We start from the raw sequence: 23,033 nt of genomic DNA on the forward strand, positions 1-23,033 counted from the left end.
GGATAACTTAATGTTATTTTTGCCTACTATGGACTCAGAACCTACTCATCACTGACTGTCCCTCATGTTTTCAGAGTCAGTAAATTGCAGCTGGTGGATTCAAACCACAGGACTTTGGGTTGTTGGCAGAGCAACTCCTTACTACTAAGCTTCCAGAGTCCTCTGCCTAGTGTAGATAGTTTAAATACAAAGAACTGAATGGTTTTAGGTTTAATGAGGTAGCAAAGCTAAGGGCTGAGTTATGCCTGCTCCATCCATCTCCATGACTTTTCTCTCATTATTGGCATAAATGTAACCTTCCTTCTCATAATTCAAGCATAATTGTTCCACCTACTAACCATTATTTTTATAGTATCCTGTCTGAATCAGTAAATCATTGGATTAGAATGATTCCAAGTAGTGAATTCACTGTTTTGGGGAAAAGTGGCAAATGAATTCTTTTCGGTGAAGACACTGTGTACCCATTTGTTTCCATTGTCTCGGTCTGAATATTGCTGTAATTTTGGCAGCCACATAATATGACTTCAGAAACTACCTATGATTCTATGGTCAGCAAAAATAATTTTCCTCAGACAAACATTATCAAATAAATGATTTAATTAATTCTCTCAAGTAACTAAGGGATCATTTCTGAAAACTAGGATATCTTTTGGAAAAATGAAGCAGCTCTTTTATTCAGAAGAGAAAAGAGTAGGACTCATTTTTTTGTTTTGTTTTCTTTGTTTTGTCTTTTTTCTCTCCTGTGGAATTAGAGGTCACAGGAATAAGGAGCTTGCAACATCAAAATATAATCAAATGCTTTCCAGAGAGCCATGTCAAGTTGAAATGTTGAAAAGAAAGCTGACATTCTGCCTTACCTGCTTGGAGGAATTGGATGGCAAATCATAGTTTAATTTAATGGGACAGGAAATAGCAATGGCAGAGTTTGTGATAGCATCAAGAACTAGAATTATTTTTCCCCTTCCTAAATGATAATTGTCTTATTTTTGGAACAAGCACATGCACTCTACTTAAGTTGAAATTATTTTCCCTTGTGAAATCCCTTATAGTCATAAAAACTAGGGAGGGGGAACATATAATTTGAGAATAGAACAGTTTGGAACACTGAAGTAGTCAAAAGAAAAAATTTCATGTGGCATTACCTGGGCAGTAGTTAAATCGATTAAATATTTTAAAGGGGTAAATTAATTTCAATGCAGATTGGTTGGAAAATTCTTTAAGATCTGCTTGTGACTTTCTAAAGATTCACACTCATGGTTGGAATTTGAGATGAGGAGAAGTATGGCTTGAGCATGAGAGATTGTGAAGTTGGTACAGGAGAGGAAAAAATGTATTGTTCATTGGGGGTCTATGAGTTTCAGTCAACTTAAGGGCACCTAACAACAATATATGAGTTGAGTGTGGCTAAGGCATAGATACATTTACTATATATTTAAGTGGAACATATAGTTTCTATAATGTATAGATTTGAGGCTACATCATATATATTCTTGGATTGTACACTATAACATGAAAGGCACAGAAGAAAATGTCTTTTTTTCTAAGATTGTGACAATTTATCTTCCCTATTGTGTCAGTAAAATGAAATGGAGGGTTCCTCTAGAGCAAAGGGCAGGGGGAAAATGCCCTTTAACATTTGTCTTTTACCTTTAAGGTGGTGGGAATAATACAGGCATTTCCACACAAAGAATGGTCTTTTATCAGAAGCATCAACATTAACCAAGAGTTTATCAGAAATGGGAGGCTCAGGGCATTCTTCGGATTATCTGAATCAGCATCCATATTGTAGCATATTTAACCAGTTGATTAAAACCTACAAAGAAGTTAGAGAGAAGCTATTATAGGTACAGTACTGTCAGGATAATGATCTGTTGTGGTGGAAATGCCCTTAGGTCTGGTGGTCCAGTGGTAAGGAATTGCGCTACCAACCCAAAGGCAGATAGTTCAAATCTGCCAACTGCTCTGAGGGAAAAAAAACCCCAAGTTGACATCTATGTATTTTATTGTGTCTAAAAGTTTATAGACTCAGCTATGTGTTGATCTCAGCTCCATGGTACACAATAATAACACCTGTATATAGTTCTGAGCACTTCAAATACCTGTGAGGAATTTATATAAACACACACACACACACACACACGTTGTTGTGTACAATTGAGTCAGAACCAACCCATAGCTGACCCTCCAGTGGATTTTCAGAGGCAATTAATCTCATGGGAGGAGATTGCCTCTCCTTCTCCCATAGAGCAGCTGGTGGATTCGAACCCCATGCCTTTGGTATTACAGTGCAGCTTCTTGCCACTCGACCACCAGTGCTATCTACGTACATATACAGTTGGAGTATATACTGTTTATATATCATTTCAATTTGTCTTTCCTCTTTTTTATTGTTATTTAAAGTTTACAAAGTCTATTGTTTTCATTCAAATCAATAACTCGAGTATTTTATGCCATAACATCAATTATAATACACAAGACGCCTGATTGTCTTTTCTTTAACCCTTCTTGATAAAAGTTTATTATCTATTATTTCATTTTCTATTAATCAATTCCCTCCCTCCTTCTCTCCCTAACAACCACATTGGAATTATTCTCTCAGCATGTACACTTTTCTCTAACTTATTATACCTGTGGTTTTATATAGTATTTGTCCTTTTGTGAAAGATTTCTTTCAGTCAGCCTAATGTCTTCTAAATGTGTCAGTATTGTGTAGTGTTTCACAACAATGAAATAATAAATTCTAGGGAGCTCTGATGGTCTAGTGGCAAGAAGCTGCACTGTAATCCGAGAGGTATGTGGTTCAAATCTACCAGATGCTCTGCTGGAAAAGAAGGGTCAAAAAAATAAAGATTTAATTCTTCACTGATTTTCAGAGTCGAGTAGCACTCAATTGCATGAATGTGCCTCTGTTCCAGTATTCAGTAACTGGTGGACACTTGGGTTATGTTCGTCTGTTTATTATTATGACTAATACTGCAGTAAACCTAGGTGACACAATTCTTATTTCTTTAAGGTATATACCTAGTGGTAGAATATCTGGACAAAATAGTACTCCTCTTTTTAACTTTTAGACAAATGTTAAACTGCTTTCCATAGTGGTTACACCACTTTACATTCCCACCAGTGGTGTAGGAGAGTTCTAATCTCATCACACTATCCCTAACATTTACTATTTACAGTCTTATTTAACTTTGTTGCTGTTGCTGCGGTGCAATTGTTATTTTATTTTGCATTTCTCCAATAGCTAGTGGTCTTGAACATTTTAAAATAGCCACACAGGGCTGGTGGTCACCAATGCACCTATAACTTTCTATTCAAATGTACTTGTGAGAAAAATGCGTGTCTTGGAAACCTCTGGAAGTTTATTCTTTTTCACATCATTAATCCTTATAGGTCAAAGTTCTCTCTGGTCTGTTAATATTTATAATATTTTGATAGGAAGCTCTGCTGGCCCAAAGGCCACACACTCTGGCAGTTCGAATCCACCAGTAACAGCAAAGGTGAAAGAGGAGCAATTTACAGACCCTGGTGTGATTTATACCTTCGTGACCCTCCCAGCGTCAGCTACAATTCAACAGCAAGGAGTTTGAGAACATATTAATATTTATTTATGTTTCTTCTGCCAAATGCCTGGGATCTACTTCTTGTATACCATTAAAGTTATGTTTCTCACCATGTTTTTATTATCAATCCAAGATTAACTGTGAGCCTTTCAAGAAAAGAATCAAGTCATAAAGAGTTTTGTATTTCCATGCACCAAGTACCAAGTTTGGCCTGTGTAAGGTTCTCAATGCAGTTGCATTGAACTGAATTGTCAATGAAAGAAACCCATGGGTATTTATTGTAATAAGACTCAGTAAAGCATGTGATTTAATTTAATGCAACATTATCTTGGATAGTGTCTATTAGTACACAGCCTCATCAAGATTGTTTTAAAAGAACGAAATACATTTAAGTTAAAAAGAACAAGAAAATAGCAATGAAAACAATACAATTTTATAGAGCCAGGCTCAGCTTTTGTAGGGAGCCCAGGAGACCTAGTCTGTAGGGAGTTGAGTTGCTAACCAAAGCCAACACCTGTCTGGCATGTGGATTCCACTATCTGCTCCAAAAGCAAAAGCTGGACAATGTCCTGTGTTTAAAATACAGTCTCCAGACATCCACTGAAGGGTCAGCTATTGGATGGTTCCTACTAGACAGCGCTGAGTTTTAGTTTAAGATTCAGCTTCAGTTTTTTAAAATCAGGGACCTCTTTAGAGAGGAGAGAAAGGATGTTAATTTGGAGACTAAGGTGTGCCTGATCCAGGTCTTTGCAATTACTTGCAATGCATCAGAGAGCTGGACAATGACTAAGAATGACAGAAGAAGAATTGAGGCCTTTGAATTGTCATGCTGGACAAGAATATTGAATATACCATGGACCGACAAGAGAATTAACAGGCTTGTCCTAGAGAGGATGAAATCAGCTGCTCCTTGGAGATAAGGATTTGAGGCTCCATCTCACATTCTTTAGACATGCAGCCAGGAGGATCAATCTTTGGAGAAGGATATCATGCTTGAAAGGGTCAAGGGACAGCGCAGGAAGGAAGACCCTAGATGAGATGGATTGACATAATAACTGGGGTAATGAGGGTAGACCTTGAGATTGGCTCAGGATAGAACAGGGTTCAGAGCTATTGTGCATAGGTCACATTGATTCACAGTCGACTGGACTCAAAGCAACTTAACAACAACAAGAGAACAATGCAAATTCACTTCAATCAATACATTTTAGTGTTCCTGTTAAGTTTCTGACGACTAACATGAAAGTTAACATTTTGTGTTGGAGAAGGAGGGGCAATCTCCTCCTGTGCAATTAACTGCCTCTGAAAACCGGCCAGAATCAGTTACAGGGTCATTTCTGACCCTACAGCACACAACCACAACAGCATCGGTAACTTCAGAATTGGGAGGAAGGTCTGAGTTTGACCTGGAAAGTGGAAGAGTCTCCAAGGGGCCAGGTGAGCTGACAAGCTGAAGCTGGATAGTGAGTTCCCCAAGTTACAAGCTAAAAACCAGCTACAATCGACCCATAACCCTGGGTCGCTTGCAGCAGATGAGCTTCTGACATCCAGGCCAAGGTGCAAAAATCCAAATGCTTTTCTCACAAGCCGTGCAAACAGCCTGATGAGCACCCTGGGACTCAAGCAGCTGGTTGTGTAAAGCCAGCTTTTCTTTCTTTCTATTTTCAAGAAAAGGCACACATTACTTAAGGCAATGATGGCTTCTGACTCTGGACTTCACAGACCTTCATCACAATTCTCAAATCATTTGCTTTGTAAACAAATGATCCTTTTACTACGACCAATGGCTATACACTGGAGTCACTTTGTGAACCAAGACTCGTCTGCTTTATAATTTGACATTAGCTGCATCTTTATATCATTTGAAGCCATCAGACATTATAATACATTATGGCTTATCAAAAATATTTTGTTGGTGAATTACATAGCCATATTTTGTTTTCTTAATAATTCCTCAAAGAGCCCTTTTTGCGTATTTTTTTTTTTTTTTACCAACGGATAGTCAATTTATTAAAATAGTTGATTTAGGCATCTGCAATGGTGACTTCAACCTCTACTCCAGGCTCAATGCTGATGGAGGTGACCTTTTTGCGTATTTTTTTTGCCTTAGTATTTAATTATGAAGATTTTCAAACATATCAGAAACCAAGACTTTAAATAAAATCTATGTATGTGCCCCTCATTCAGCTTCAAAAATGGCCAACATACAGATTTCATATCTTTGTTCTTTTCATGGAATGTTTTAAATAAATCCCACCATCTTATTATTTCATCCTAACCACTCCAGTATGACAGTCTGATAGATGAGGAATATTTTACTAAAACCACAATACTATTTTGCTAACCAAAGAAACATAATTCTGAGATTATCTAATAGTAATTCTTTTTCCATTTCCTCTGGTTATTGCAAAATTATCTTTTTACAGTTGGCTAGCTCGACTCAGAATCCAAGCAGAGTATAAACTGCAGTTGGTTCATATGGCTTTTATGACTCTTCTAATTGATAATATTTCCTCTCCCCTTGAATTGTCCCTAATTGCTGAAGAGCTGGGGCATTTGTACTAAACCCTACTAAGAAATAAATCTGGACACAAGTTTGCCCAGTACATGTGACTCCTTGGCCTTCACAGTGATATGTCCTCATAAAGGTTTATAAAGCTGGATTTACTACTGGTGGCCTAGAGGATAGAGAGTTGCACTGGCAATCCAAAGGCCAGTGGTTGGAATCTACCAGGTGCTCTACAATACAAAGGTGAGCAATTTCCACCCATGTGATTTACTGCCTCCGAAAATCCATTGAAAAGTCAGCTGTGAATCAGTTCCAACTTGGTGAAATTGAGCTGAGTTAAATATTGCTTAAACTGTAATACCAATCATACTATAATCACTCCAAAACTAGGAGACACTAGACACCAGGATTAAAAGCTTGATTTTAGAAAGATCCAGATTTCCTTTCTGGTTCCCTCACCAAAACCTGTAGGAAACTGACCATTCTGTTTAATTGTATGACTCAGTTTTCTAATTTGTAAGATGGGAAAGTGGTAGCACTTAATTAGAGGGTGTCTGTCATGATTAAATGAGATTATGCATATAAAATCCCTGGCGTGTATTTTGATACTTTCATTTTAAGAGAGGTTTCAGAGGTATCTTGAATGCCCAATGAGAGGTTTAAGACCTGTTGACATTGATTCAATGATGTCTCCACGGCAGTGCAGATCTCAAAAATTTCCCAAAAGCTGCCCTCGAGGGTGAAGAGCCCTGTTAGAGCACTGGTAATGTGGGGGCCTGCTAACCGAAAAGGTGGTGGATTGGATTCACCAGCCACTCCCAGGGTTCTCCCGTTATTCACCCACTACGATCAAATGGTTTGGGTTTGATAACCTTGGACGTACAAAAAGTATAATAACTTTTATAATTTTGTCTGATGACATAGTTTCTATAGTGTGTTGAAGAATTCAAGTCTCAGGCAGCTGGAATCCATCATTGGACAGGAGAAAGAGGGGCAATCTCTTCCTGGGCAATTCCTGTGCAGAAAGCACACTGGAAGGTCAGCCATGTGTCAGTTCTAACTCAGTGGCAATGAGCTTGAACTTGACTTTTATTTATCAGAAAAAATAACTGGATAAAAATTAAACTCTTAATAAAAATTTTAAAAAAATCAGAGATCTCTTTTCCATTGTTTGATAAGCATAAGCCACAATCAAGCCCCCTCCCATTGAACAGTTTCCTATTGAAAGTGACCATACAGGACAAGAGGAACAGGGTATTTAAAGCTGTAAGCTTTTGGCCGTGGGGAATGAACTCTTTTGTCTTTCTCTAGGAGCAACTGATGGATTTGTTGTACCAAGGCTTAATCTCTCCACTCTAAAGGCTCACTCTGTAACGTACAGACATACACTTTCTTTGCAAGGAGTCCCAGCAACCTGAAATAGAGACTTAGAGAGTCCTAAACCATTTTTATGAACTATTTTCTTAAATAAAATCTATTTTCTGTGTCCAAACAACAAAGAATGAATCCAGTTATTTGATGTATGCTTTAAACAAATAGATACTTATTAAAATAAATTAAATTCATAAATATCTGGTCAAAATAATTGGATAATTGAAATATTTCCTATATTATGGCAAAAATTTGGAATGTTAGAACAGATCCTAGGTATATCATCAAGTCTTCACCACAGGGATAAAAGAAATTAGCCCTTGTGATTTTGTAAACTCTGAGCCTTCTGCGTTTGTACTGCACTGCCCTCTGGAGGACAGAATTGATCATAACATGTACTGTGTAACTTAAAATCATCTTACATGCAACTCTATGAAGCGTGCCTTAGAAATGTGTAATCTGTAGCACAACGTGAAGAGTAACCGGAAAATATTACTATAACGTCTTATGTTAACATTTCAATTAAGAAGCACTAGTTTTTGTTAATGAAAAGATTTCATTCTAATAATAAATAATAAGCACCTTTAGAGTTTTTTAGTGACAATAGATCTCTCAATTAGATTTTAAAATAAGAATATTTTTCATCTTTTAATAATTCTTTGAATCCTGCACCTATCAGATTTAGTTTCAGTATTTCTTTTGTAAATATTCGTAGGGTTCTTCTGTTCAAAAAATAGATCTTTTAACTGTCATAAATTTTACATATTTCCAAAGGCTGGGGAACACTGCTGGCCTAGTGGCAAGAAGTTGTGCTGCAATCCCAAAGGCACACAGTTCAAATCCACCAGCTGCTCTACGGGAGAAGGATCGGCAATCTTCTCTGGCGCGATTAGCTGACTCTGAAAATCAGCCAGAGGGTCAGCTCTGGGTCACTTCTGACTCTATGGTAAACAACAACATAGGCTAAGGTTAGTCCTTTAAGGGTATGTAGTTGTTTTACATTGGGTTGGAACCAATTCATAGCTGACCCTCCAGAAGGTTTTCTGAGACAGTAAATCACACGAGAGGAGATCGTCCTTCATTCGCCTGCAAAACAGCTGGTGGATTTGAACCGTGTGTGTTTGGCTTGGCAGTACACCTTAACCAGTGCTCATATACGTTATTTAGTGAGCCCCACTGACATAACCTTTAAGTAAGCAATGTGTTTTGCTATATATTGACTCTTCTGGAGAAAAATGAAGAGTCTTCCTTTTTTATGATTTTTAGACTCAGAAACCAGATGGAAATGAACCAGAACTAACTCTACTGGTGTGAATTTGAATTTTGAGTATTTTATTCATTCCAATACAACATGCTTAATAATATAAATTACTTTGTGTTTTACTTTTGGTTTTTTGGCTAAAAAATCAAAGAAACCTGTGGGATTGCCCTTTAATTTAGAAGGTGATTTCATCTCAAAAAGGGTAAAAAAGGAAAACAAAGAAAATGAGAATATGGAGGATTTCTTCTTTTTTATCTGTTTTGATCTACTTTTTTTTTCTTTTTTTTTTTTGAAGACAATAACTTTTAATGCAAAAAAAAAGATTTCATACATGTGGGGAAAAACTTGTTAAATATTTTTCAAAGTTACTTGCTATTGTTGTTAGGTGCTGTAGAGTCGAGTACAACACATAGCTAACGTATGAACAACAGATCTGAACCTCGTCCTATGGTGAGCCATTCTCCTACCTCCTGACACATTAGAGCCCATTGGAGCAGTCACTGTGTCAGCCCATCTGGTTGAAGGTCTTCCTCTTGTGTGCTAATCATCCGCCTTTCCAAGCGTGATTTCCTTCTCCAAGGAGTATCCTCTCCTAGCAGTATGCTAGAATATGCAAGATGAAGCTTTATCATCTTTGCCTTCAAGAAGCACTCTGGCTGCACTTTCTCCAAGACATAATTGATTGCTCTTTTGGCAGTCCATGGGATGTTCAGTATGCTTCACCAACATGATCTACATTTTTCATTCAAAACAAAAATATCTTACATACTGACTTCAGAAATATAACAAAAATCCCATATGAGCTGATTCTCACTTAGTTCTTCGAAGCCCCTGGTCTAAATAAAGATGAGGCATCCTAGCCTTCTCCATCTCCATCCCTCCACAAAGAGAGCAAAAATGGTAAGTGGTGTTGCTTTTCAGTTCCTATCACCTCTAATTATACATGTTCAGTGTTAGGGTCTAAAAGCTGCCAGGTCCCTCTGTTTCTGTTTAATAGAAACAAAAGTCTAAGGGCCAACTAACTAATCATAACTAAAATCTAACATGAAAATACATTTCCAAGTGAAATTACATACCATGCTAATATACCTTTAAATAGCTCTTAAGTTATTGATGTGGTAAAATATTAAGAATATATATTAATTTCTAAATTAACACATTGAAAGTCACAAGTTTGTGTAACAAAAGGAGTGATTCTTTTTGTGTATTCATTCCTTTACTCAGTACATGGGTTTGTTGACAGTTGAATGGCAAACATAGTGGCATTTTCTTTGATTATTTTAAATAGAAGCAACACAAATCTGTTTCTTTAAATCTTTGCCCTTCAATTTCTACTCATTGTTCCTCTCTCTGCTTTAAGTGTCGTTGTTGTTTTGTGCCATCAAGTCCCACCATAGCTGACCCTCCAGCAGGTTTTCAGAGGCAGTAAATCACATGGGAGGAGGGTGCCCATCCTTCTCCCATAGAGCAGCTATTGGATTCGAACAGGGTGCCTTCGGGGTCACAAGCACAGCTGCTTACCACTAGGCCACCAGTGTTCCTATGTCACTAGTACCATAAATTGTGTATTTCAACAGGAATAACAATAACAACAAACAGTATTTAAGCCAGAATCAGGTGAAAGAGGACATCTAATATTAAGGATATTTTTTCCTAACTTAAAATGAAGCTCTAATGGCTTAGTGATAAGGAGTTGCACTCCTAACCCAAAGCTTGCAGTTCAAATCCTGCTCCTGGGAGAAGGATGGGTGATCACCTCACATGTAGTTTTACCGCCTCTGAAAATCCACTGCTGGGTCCGCTGTGAGTCGGTTCCTACCTTACGGTACACAAGAGTCACAGAAACAAGAGTTATTTCTTTAACAAATTACTGGTGTATGTTTATTCCTTTTGCAATAAATGCTCACCGACCAGTCATATTTCATGTCAATTCATTTATTATGTCGTGGAGTGGGATAAAAGCAAATTTGAGAATTGGTTGTAATAGGTTCAGAATTAGCTTAATTATGAATTATGAGAAAGTTAAACTGCTCTAGAAAAGCAATATAACACATGAAATAATAACACAGAATGACTTATTAAACAAATATGTTCATGCCAATAAGTTTATAACCCATACTTTTTTGTTAATCATCACTTCAATTAATCAAGTTACATTTCTGATTTATACTAATGTTTCAAGATCCCAGAGCATTTAAAGTATATTTCAGATACTTGCTCCATGTGCATACTGAGGTATCATTTAGCTTGAACTTTTAAAATAAGGATTTTATGCTTATTTTTAAATAAAATGTAAGCAAAGTTTTTAGGTTAGTAAAATACTTGCCTGGCATATTGCTATACCAATTACCAAATATGTGTGTGTGTGTCTGTGTGTGTGTGTGTGTATATATATATGTATATATATATATATATATTTAATTTGCTGATTTCTTGACTGCATTTCAAAAAAACATTTTTGTGAAAAAATTGTCATACAAAATTCAAACTATTAGCACTAGTATTATTTTAAGCTGTCTTCTGTCTGTTAGTTTACCTTTACCTGTTGGCCTGCTTTTATAAACTTAGATGTCTTCTAGATACTGAAAATTTTTTTAACTTTTACTGAGATGTTAATGAAAATTTATAGAGAACTTGGATTTCCATTCCTTCATTGTTGCATATTTTCATCCCTGCCTACCCCCCACCCCTTTGCCCCAGTCTGCTTTTCTTTTTGAAAAGAAAATTCTTTCATTGTTGTACACTTCCCTACACCCACCCTAGTCCACTTTACTATGCAGCTCTTCTTCTGGACTGTTGTCATGCAAATAATACCTAATCATATCTTCCTTTTAAGCAGTTCTTTCCCTCATACCAGGATTCATTCACATTCATACTTACACTTTTACTTTCTTGGTTACACCTTCGTTTGCTTTTAAAAACTCAGCTTCTTTCATTATTAGTGCTAGTGAGTTGATTTCTCCTTTGAGTCACCTCATGTTTACAGAACAGAATCTCCCCATTATATTATCTAGGCTGTAATTGTCTCAGGGACAGATTACGAAGTTCTTTCTGCCAAGAATTTACTGTGTAGGCTCAAACAGACAACTGTCCAATTAGCAAACTCTTCTAGTCAGATTAACTACTCTGAAAACCTAAATACAAATTGTACTGAAATGAATTTTGAAATTTTCTGTGTAGAATCTCACTGTGTATTTAAAATGATGACAGCTGAGATAATGAACACAAATGATTTCCAATCTGCAGTTTTAAAATTTTTGTTTCTTACTCTCCTTTCAACTATCCTAGCAGTAATAAGCAAAACAAATAAACAAGATCCTAAAACCCCAAACATCACCATTTAGTCCATTTCCATGCATTCCCCCATATTGTCTTGGTGACTGAAAATTATTATGGAAACAGATTACCACATCTTTAACCTAGGAACATCCATCTGGTGGGTTTGAACCACTAACTTTTGAGTTAGCCTCTAAGCAAGCATTTAATCAATGCACTTCTAGGGCTACTTGCAGTCAAATAGTAAAAGTTCAAACACTTTGAATCCACTTGTTTCGTTAACTAATTGAGCTCCACCGCTAACAATAAGGTATCATTTTGCCCCTGAGAAGGAAGTTATGAAAAAACAAACCCACAAATCCACATTCATCTCAATGTCATTGAAGAGATAATAAGTCTAGCTGAAACATTGTATCCTAAATGAGATTGATAGGTAAATGTGAGAGGAGTAATTTATTTAATTGATCTTTAGCAATCTATACCTCCCCTGTCATTACATCTGAGACAACCTTAACCTTAGATCAATGGTTTGAAAAGTTTCGATAGAACTAAATAGTATCAAGGTAGAGAGTCATTATATACATTATAATCCATCTCTTGTAGGAATTATCATCTGTAGCTTAAGCTTAAGATCATTATCTTAAGTATCTTCGTTATTGAGGGGAGAATATATATTGTATATAATGTATTTTTGCAGATGGTATAAAGATAGGAGTTTCAATGTATACCGATTAAAGCAAGAAAATAGTCTAATTGACTTTGAGATGTTAAAGAATAGATTTGATAGCAAAAAAATTTTAATGGAAAAGAATGTTACTGTTTTGTGCCATCGAGTCAGAACCAACTCATAGCTGACCCTTGAGCAGATTTTCAGAGGCTGAATATAAAACCTTCAGGAGGAGTTTGCCCATCTTTCTCCAATAAAGCGGCTGGTGAATTTAAATCATGTGTCTTTGGATTGGTAGCACAACTCCTTACCACAAGGCTACCAGGCAAAAAGAAAATATGACCTTCTGAAAACTAACAGATAAAATGGTCAAAGGAAAGCATTCATCCCAGTATAATAAATGCAACAATAACTTAAGACAATCTATACAGTATATTTCCTACAGCTTTTAACAGGAGTTCTTGTGACAAAGCTAGTAGAGAGTTATGTTGCTAAGCCAAAGGTGATGTCTCATGTGGTTCAGATCCAGCAGAATCTTCACAGGAAAAAGATGTGCAATCTCTTCTGTGATTTACTGTGTGTGAAAACCCACTGGATAGTCAGCTATGAGTCAGTTACTATTGGATGGCAGTGAGTGAGTAAGAGATTTTAGAATAAGACACAGTATCAGTAAACATAACATTTACTCTAAAACTGACATGAATTTAATATAAATTACTGCTTTTTACTGACGATAAAGTTATGAGAACAAGCAAAGTCACCCCAATGTCATTGAAAAGTCTGATAATAAATCTAGTAATTGAAATCTTATAGCTCAGAGAAGATTGATGCACAAAGAATAAAGTTGTTGTTGTTGTTGTTATGTGCCATCATGTCACCTGTGACTAATAGCGACCCTATGTACCATAGCCCTAAGCCCTGCTCTATCCCTTGCCAATCTTATTATCTCTGATACACCTACCTCCATTACCCCAGTGACTGAATCAGTCCATCTCATGGAGGGTCTTCCTCTCTTGCACTGTCCCTCCACCCTCCCAAGCATGAGGTCCCTCCCCAAGGACTGGCCCTTTCTTGCAACATGTCCAAAATATGTAAGATGAAGCTTCAGAATCCTTACCTCCAAGGAGCAGCCTGGTCTCACCCTCTCTAGGATGAACCTGTTTGTTCTCCTAGCAGACCATGGTATAGTCAATACTCTTCTCCAGCACCACAGCTCAGATGCATCAATTCTCCTTCTATCATCTCTACTCATTGTCCAGCTTTCTGATGCATAGCAAGTAATTGCAAAGACTATAGTAATGATTTATTTAAATTATCTTACACAATCTATACCTCTCCAATCTTCACATGTGAGGCAACTTTAAATTTTGATCAATGGCATCCCCAAAAAAGGATACGCTTGTATGTCCCAACCTCTACCTTGTGAATGTGATCTTCTTTAAGAAAACAGATTTACTTTGCAAAATTATCACTTAAACTAACTACCCTATACTCCAGTAGTGTTGTCCTAATCCTAATTATTCTAAGTGATGTTTTCTAGAAGACAAAGATGGAAGAGACACACACAGAGGGTCAGATCAAGTTAGGAGCAAGCAAAAAGCCAAGGAGTGGAAATCAACGCCTCAGGCTACCAGAACTGAAAGACACAAGCAAGGCTCTTCTCTGGACCCAAGTGGGGGGAAAGCAGATGAGACCCTTCTCTGAAATGTAATTGTTCTTGCTGTTGTTGTTGTTGTTTGTGTACCATTAAATCACCTGCAATTCATAGCAACCCTACGAACAGTAGGACTGTGCCCTATCCTGAGAAAACCTCTCCGTTCCCAATACATGTACCTTTGTAACCCCAGTTGCTTTGTCAATCCATTACATTCAGGAAATCCTCCTCTTGTGAGGCCCCTCCACTCTTTCAAGCATGACGTCCTTTTCCAAGGACTGGTCCCTCCTGCCAACATGTCCAAAGTATGTATGACGGAACTTCAAAATCCTTGCCTCCAAGGAGCAACCTAGTTTCACTCTCTCCAGAACAAACCTTTTTGTTCTTTAGGCAGCCTGTGGTATGTTCAATACTCTTCTCCAGCACCACAACTCAAAGGCATCAATTCTTCTGTCATCCTGGTCATTGTCTGATGCACAGCAAGTAATTACGAACACTATGGTGGCCTGAGTCAGGCACATCTTACTCTCTAGACTGGTATTGTTGCTCTTTAGCACTCTTATTTGTTGCTGTGTACTATAGGGTTGGAACCAACGTATAGTCTACCCTCGGGCAGGTTTTCAGAGGCAGTTAATTACATAGTAGGGGATTGTCCATCTTTCTCCCATGGAGCAGCTAGTGGACTCGAACTGTGTGTTTTTGGGTTTGCAGCATTGCTCCTGATCAGGTCCCTAAAAGCAGATTTTCCTAATGCAATTCATCTTTTGATTTCCTGACTGCTGGTGCCATATTGTTGATTGTGGATCTGAGTAAGCTGAAATTTTTAAGAATCTCAATCTCTTCTCCATCTATCATACTGTCAATTGCCAAATGTTTTTTCTTCGCATCAGTAGGCTTTCTTTTTACTCTTATGAAGTTAAGTTTTTGTGCACACAGGGATTTAATTATCAGAGGGTCCCATTCAGTCCTTTCTTGGTTGTGCATTTCTGTCTGTATTTGCAAGCCTATTTGGCCATAGGCTAGGGTATCTAAGTTTGGACCCATTTTGTCTCTTCTGATTCTTATAGGTTTTGTTCCTGTGTCTTTGATCCACCTTGAGTTGTTTGTGTGTGTGTGTGTGTGATTGTTTGTTGTTGTTTTTTTTGTGAAATGTGGATGCTGTTTCACTTTTCTGCAAATAGATTTCCAGTTTTACCAGGAACATTTGTTAAAGAGGTTATCATTTCCCCATTTGATAGGTTTTGCTCCATCTCAACTGACCCTAGGTAGATGGATTAACCAATTCTATTCCATTAGTCTGTGTTTCTGTCTTTGTACCAATACCATGTTTTTGGGGGTTGTACTACTACCATGTAATATGTTTTGAGATAAGGATGTGCTATGTCTACTACATTATTTTCATTTTTCAGAAGAGTTTTGCTTATTCAACACCTCTTTTATTTCCAAATAAAATGGAAAATTGCATTTCTATCTCTTTGAATAATAAGTTTTGTATCTGTATTGGGATTGCTTTGAACATGTAGATTGCTTTTTGTGTAATTGACATTTTCACAATTTTGAGTCTTAATTCAGAAACGGAATTTTTTCCCCCGTATGATTGGTCTCATATTGTTTCTCACGGTAGTGTTTGGTAGTTTTCCTTTTAACAGTCACTTGTATCCCTAGTTAGGTCCCCCCCCCCCCAAGTATTTAATCTTGTGATTGGCTATTATAAATGGTATTTATTTCTTGGTTTACTCTTCTGTTGTTTCCTTGTTTCTATGGAGAAATAGCCCTGATTTTTATATGTTGACTTTGTATCTTGCCATTTTATTAAATGTATTAACCTGTTATGCATCAGAGAGTTGGACAATGACCAAGGAGGATAGAAGGAGAATTGATGCCTTTGAGCTGTGGTGCTGGAGAAGAGTATTGAAAATACCATGGACTGCTAGGAAAACAAACAGATTTGTCCTGGAGAGGGTTAAACCGGGTGGCTCCTTGGAGGCAAGGATTCTGAGGCTCCGTCTAACATACTTAGGACATGTTGTGAGGAGAGACCGGTCCTTAGAGAGGGACATCATGCTTGGGAGGGTGGAGGGACAGCGCAGGAGAGGAAGGCCCTCTATGAGGTGGATTGATTCAGTGACTGGGATAATTGGGATGGAAGTGTCAGAGACAGTGCGATTGGCACAGGACAGAGCAGAGTTTAGGGCTGTTGTACATAGGGTCGCTATGAGGCACAAGCGACTTGAAGGCACATAACAACAACAAAAACAACAATTAAGTATACTATATCTAACAGTTTCTTTGTTATTGTTGTTGAGTCTGACCTTTTCTGTGTACACTATCATATCATCTGTATATAGTGACAGCTTTACCACCTCTTGGTCAATGTGGATGCGTCTTATTTCCTCCTCTTGTCTTAAGGCTCTAGCAAGTGCTTCTAATACAATATAGAATAGAAATGCTGATAGTGGGATTCCTTGTCTGTTCCACGTTTGCAAAGGTAACACCTTACATCTAATTCTTTCTTCATCGAGAATGATATTGGCTCTTGGCTTCTGTGTATGTTTTTCATTATATTTAGGAAATTTCCTTCTATTCCTGTTTTGTGAGTGTTTTAATCAGGGCATTAGATTTTGCAAAGACCTTTTCTGCATCAATTAATAGGATCATGTGGTTCTTATTCTTTTGGCTAGAATTTTGTTAAGGATGTTTGCGTCAGTGATCATGAGAGATATTAGCCTACAGGTTTCTTTTTTCATAATATCTTTGCCTGGTTTGGGTATTAAAGTTATAGTCATAGAATGACTCTGGAAGTGATCTATATAGCCTTTTATTCCACAGTCTACCAATCATTGATTGCTTTTATTTATTTATTCATTTTAGGATTTTTCTTCCTTTGTTGTGTACTGTCGAATCAGATCCAACTGGCACAGGAGGAGATTGCCCCTCCTTCTCTAGCAGGGCATCTAGTGGATTCAAACCACACACACCTTCAGGACTGCAGCAGTTTCTTGCCACTGGGTTACCAGAGCTCCCTTCTGATTACTTTTAAAATTGCTTGTCATATTGTTTGTCCTTACAGAGGCCCATTATGCTAGAGCTCCTATTTTTCCTCTAATTTCTTGTCTTCCTACACACCCTCACTCTTTCTGACCCAGCCACATTGATCCACTCTTCCTTCATAAAATCCCCTAGACCTGCTTCTGCTTTTTCTTTGTTTGCAGCCTCTGCCTAGGAGACTTTTGCTTTAGGTGATTGAATAGTTCAGTTCTCTGCCTTCTTCCAGGGTTAGTTGAACTATCTTTTCAATAAGACCTACCTTAACATCCCTATGAAAGATGAAAATCCATGCCCTTTTTGCAAGTCTCTTCTCTTTACTCCACTGTATTTTCCCATAACTTATAAATTTTCTAGTACACTAATAAATTCTTTAACATACTTCATAAATAGTTAAGGTGTTCCTGATCCAAATCAAGGTAGGCTCCATTGTTGCATTTGCTTGTGAAAGGTAAGACAATGAATAAGGAAGAATGAAGAATTGATGTCTTTGAATTGTAGTGTTGGTGAAGAACATTGACTGTATCATGGACTACCAAAACAGCAAATCAGCCTGCCTTGGAAAATTATAGAATGCAGAAGTCAGGATAGTAGACTACCCCTCACTTTCTTTGGGCATGTTATCAGAAGGTGTCAGATCCTAGATAAAGACATTATGCTCAGTAATGTAGAGAGTCCATGAAAAAAAAAAGTCCCTTTAGGAGATGGATTGATATAGTGGCTGCAACAATTGGCTTAATTAATCACAGCAGAGATTTAAGAATAGTACAGAATTAGGCAATGTCATTCTCTTGCACACACATAGGTTTGTTGACTTGAAACTAACTCAGTTACAGTTAGTTAAAGGAAGATTTAATGAACTTGTCTTTTTTCCCCCTGCAATATCAAAGTATGTTGTTGCTGTTGCTGTTGTTAAAGGCCATCAAGTCATAGATGACTCATAGCTGCATTATGAATGAAAGACCTAAGCTTGTATAACTTTCATCATTTGTCTAAGTTCATAGAGTTTCCAGAGGCAAGCTATTTCAGAAGTGGATGCCACTCCTGCTTCCAATTCCGATTCAATCTGGGAGCTCCACCAAATACTGTCTACCATGGGTAACCATTATCACATTTGACACATCAGTGTCACAGTATTTAGCATCACAAAAACCAGGAGTTACCTCTGTACAACAAATTGACAGACCAGTGCTATACTATTTAGAAGAATGTTTGACCAAAAACAATTAAAACCAGGCCTGAGGACTGCAGATTAACTTAACTTTCTATCCACTAGGCCAGCAGAACTCTATGACTCACAGCAATTCTATGAACAACAGATCTAACCCTTGCCTTATCCTATGCCATCTTCACAATCAAAGAAATGCTTGAGGCCATTGTTACAATCTCTGCAACAATCAATCATGTTGCAGATCTTCTTTTTCAAAATATAAGCTCCAAATAAATACATCATTTAATTCTAAATAGAAAACAAATGTTTAATTTATATTTATTAATTTGTACTATCTATCTCTGTCTATCTCTCATGAATTTAAAAACCAACTCAGTAATAGATTTGAGGCTTTGAACATCAATGAACGAAGACCAGATAAGCTGTGGGAAGATATCAAGAATATCATTTATGAAGAATGCAAAAAGTCATTATTAAGAAGGAATAAGAGGGAAATACCAAAATGAATGTCGAAAGAGACTCTGAATATTGCCCTAGAATGCTGAGAAGCTAAAGCAAAGGGAAGAAGCCAAGACATGAAGGAGCTGAATAGAAGATTTCAAAGGGGTGCTCGGGAAGACAAGGCAAATATTATAATGAAATACGCAAGGAGGTGGAGTCAAAAAACAAAAAGGACCAAATTTATTCAGCACTTTTTCCCCCTGGTTGCATCCAATTTACTTTTTATTAACTAAATAACAGAGTTACTAATACTAGAGAAAATTTAATTGTGTGTCTATGTGCATACAAAACTGGTCAATAAACTTGTTATCAGCAAATAGAGGAATTCAGTCAATCCCAAATATAATAACTAAAGAGAGTATTATTAAATTTAGTTGTTCTTTTTAGGTACCATAGAGTTTTCCAACGCAAATGGACTACATGTACAACAAAAGAAATATTGCTTAATCCTGTTCTATCTTCATAACCTTTGCTATGTTTGAATCCATTTGTTGTAGCTGCTATATCAATGCATCTTGCTGATGACTCTTTGTTGTTGTTGTTGTTGTTGTTTTTTAATTTATTATTAATTTCAATGAAAATTTACAGAGACTTTGAACTTCCGTTCATTCATTGTTGCACTCTTGTCCCTTCCCAACCCTCCCCCCTAGTACACTACCCTCTTGGAAAAATAAAAGCTGAAAAAAACTAAAGATTAAAATCAAGCCACGAGTTGCTATGCTTAAGGATGCGATGGGCAGAATGTTGAATGATTTAAGAAGCATTAAAAGCGAATGGAAGGAGTATTCAGACTCCTTGGACCAAAAAGACATTTCAAGAAAGAACATATGAGCAAGAGGCACTGGTAATGAAGGAGGAAGTGCAGGCTGCTCTGAAGGACTTGGCAAAAAATAAAGCCCCAGAAATTGATGAATACCAATTGATGAATTTCAGCAAACAGATGCTCCCTGCATGTGCTCACCAAGTTGTGCCAAGAAATCTGGAGGACCACTACTTTGCCAACTGACTGGAAGAGATCCATATTTATGCCCATTCCAAAAAAAGATGATCCAACAGAGTGTGGAAATTATTGAAAAATATAACTAATATCACACAATAGCAAAATCCTGCTGAAGATCATCCAGAAAAGACTTGAACAGTACATTGACAGAGAACTATCAGAAATACAAGCTGGGTTTAGAAGATAGTGGCGCTAGGGAAAGCACAGAATACCAGAAGAATGTCTATCTGAGTTTCTTTAACTATGCAAAGGCATTTGACTGTGTGGATCACAATAAATTGTAGCTAACTTTGAGGAAAATGGGAATCTCAGAACACTTAATCATGCTTATATGAAACTTATACTTGGACCAAGAAGCAATCCTCAGAACAGAGCAAGAAAACACTGCATGGTTCAAAATTAGGAAAGGAGTGCATCATGGATATGTCCTGTCTCCATACCTTTTCAATCTGCATGAAGACAAGATAATTCAAGAAGCAGGGCTTTATGAGAAAGAATATAGCATCAAGATTGGAGGAAGACTCATTAATAACCTACAATATGCAGGTCACACAACCTTGTTTGCTGAAACTGAGGAAGACCTGAAGCACTTGCTGCAAAAGGTCAAGGACTGTAGACTTCAATATGGATTAAAACTCAACATCAAGAAAGCAAAGATTCTCACCACCGGGCCAGTGGGTAGCATCATATTAGATCGAGAAGAGATTGAGGTTGTTAGCAATTACGGCTTGCTCAGACCCACACCAACACTCAACACCAGGAACCCGGAAATCAAAAGATGAATTGCACTGGGAAAATCTGCCGTCATAGACCTCTCCAGAGTGCTGAAGAGCAACAATGTCAGTCTAAAGACAAAGGTGTGCCTAATTATGGCCATACATTTATCAATTACTTGTTATGCTTCTGAGAGTTGGACAATGACTAAGGATGACTGAGGAAGAATTAATTGATGCCTTTGAGTTGTGGTGCTGGAGAAGAGTCTTGAGCATACCATGGACTGCCAAGAAAACAAATAGGTCTGTCTTGGAAGGGTGAAACCAAGAGTCTCCTTGAAGGCTAGGATTTTGAAGCTCTGTCTCACTTACTGTGGGCATGTGGCCTTGGTAAAAGACATAATGCTCAGAAGGGTGGACTGACAGCACAGGAGTGGGAGACCTCAGATGAGATGGATTGATACAGTGACTGGGGTGCTGAGGATTGGTGTGTCAGAATTAGTGAGACAGGCTCAGGACAGGGAAGGTTCAGAGCTGCTGTACATAGGGTCACTATGCATCACAGGCGACTCTACCAATGACATTCTATTTCAGGTTTGGAAGCAGGAGTGGCATCCACTTCCTAAATAACATGCCTCCGGAAACTCTTATGAACTTTGATAAATGTCGATAGTTGTAGAGGGGCTTCAGGCCTTTTGTTCATAGGGTCACTATGAGTTGTGTTTTGACTTGAAGACGATCTACAACAACATCTCTATATCACAATGTTGCCTCTTGGTCTAGTGGTAAGGATTTTTATTTTCTTGATCTTGAAATATAAGCCAAATTGAAGGTTGTAGTCTTTGAACTTCTGTGGTAAGAGCTTCAAGTCTTCTTCACTTTTTGCAAGATTAGTGCAGGTTGTCAATGAGTCTTCCTCCAAACCTGATTCCACATTCTTCTTCGTAGATCCCTAACTATTTATCTATATGTGTATTTATGTGTCTATCCATCTAACTTCACCTTTCTAGCTCTAAGTAACTTGCCTTCTTCAGGCTTATTTGATTGGTGAGTCATCTATTCTTTGTAAATAAGCAACTTGCCCTCTAGTTGGAATCAGGTTGAATTGCACTCAGAAATCCCTTGGAGAACAGTGGTTTTAAGCGTTTATTGTTTAAAATGGATTTCCTAGCAACTGAATTTAAGTTTGCCATGTGGATGGGCAGGAATCCGTGAGTAGGGCATGATAGTTTATTCACAGGGGGTTGGCTAGTCTCAATATTAAATCGGGCAGCTTCAGCAGCAGATAGAAGTCTCACTACCAGCAAAGAAGAAGCAGGCATGTAGTGTGTGTCCTTTGGGGCCAGATAGTCTTGTGCCAGCTAGACTTACAGCAGGAAGAGCAGTAGCAGAAGCAGAGGACCAGACACCTGATGTGAGATAGAGTGGACCTTGGGACTGCTATGCCATTGAAAATTATGCCCAGAACTTATAGCCAGAGCAAAGAGCCTTATGACCAAATTTGCTGGAGGGCTGGAGGGAGGAGGGATAGCCATAGTTTGCAGGACTCAGAGTTTGTTAACACTGGACTAAAGTCATAAAGTTCAAGGCTAACGTGCCTGTGAGTACATTGAGGAAGCTGTTCTAACTTAGTATTCTGTTACTAACTGGACTTGAGGGCACCTAACAACAACAACCTGAATTATAGGTGGGGGGTTTTTTGTTTTGTTTTTTACTTCCTTAATATGGTTCTGTGTGGTCCATGACCTAGCATCAGATTTTAGATCAAGTAAAGCAGTAAGACTGGTGTGGGAATGAGTCGAATGGGATAGAGGTGCAAAGAGATACGTCTGACTCATGGGAATTGGGTTTGTTGACAAGGATAGTCTCTCTTTGTGGCATTGGTAAAGGCCTAATATGGCCATCCTCATATCTGCTCGTTTTACAACTGGTGTCAGGAGTGGGATTCATTGTGATAACTATGGACTCATGGAAATGTGGGCTTTTAAAAAAAGTTAAGCGCTTATTAAGTGCAGTTAAAATGGCTGCTTTTGCTGCTACTAAAATGGAAAGAAATTTAACCTGCTTTTAGCCTGAGGTCATATGCATATGAATGAGATAAATTAAGGATGGAGAAAGACATTGAAACTTGGAACTTTTAAGGTTTTTGTGCTGTTTTTGTTCAACTTTATGAATATTTCTGTTTCTTCTAGATAGTAATGTTAAGATACATTATAAAAATGAATAAAATTCTTGTTTTAAGTTAGTAGCATATTGATGTTTCTTCTATATAGCAGTGTTAGTTAAGATATATGATAGAAAT

This window comes from Elephantulus edwardii, unplaced genomic scaffold (assembly GCF_000299155.1).
Source record: "Elephantulus edwardii isolate Elephantulus edwardi_28Jun2011 unplaced genomic scaffold, EleEdw1.0 scaffold00022, whole genome shotgun sequence".
In the NCBI taxonomy this organism is placed as follows: Eukaryota; Metazoa; Chordata; class Mammalia; order Macroscelidea; family Macroscelididae; genus Elephantulus; species Elephantulus edwardii.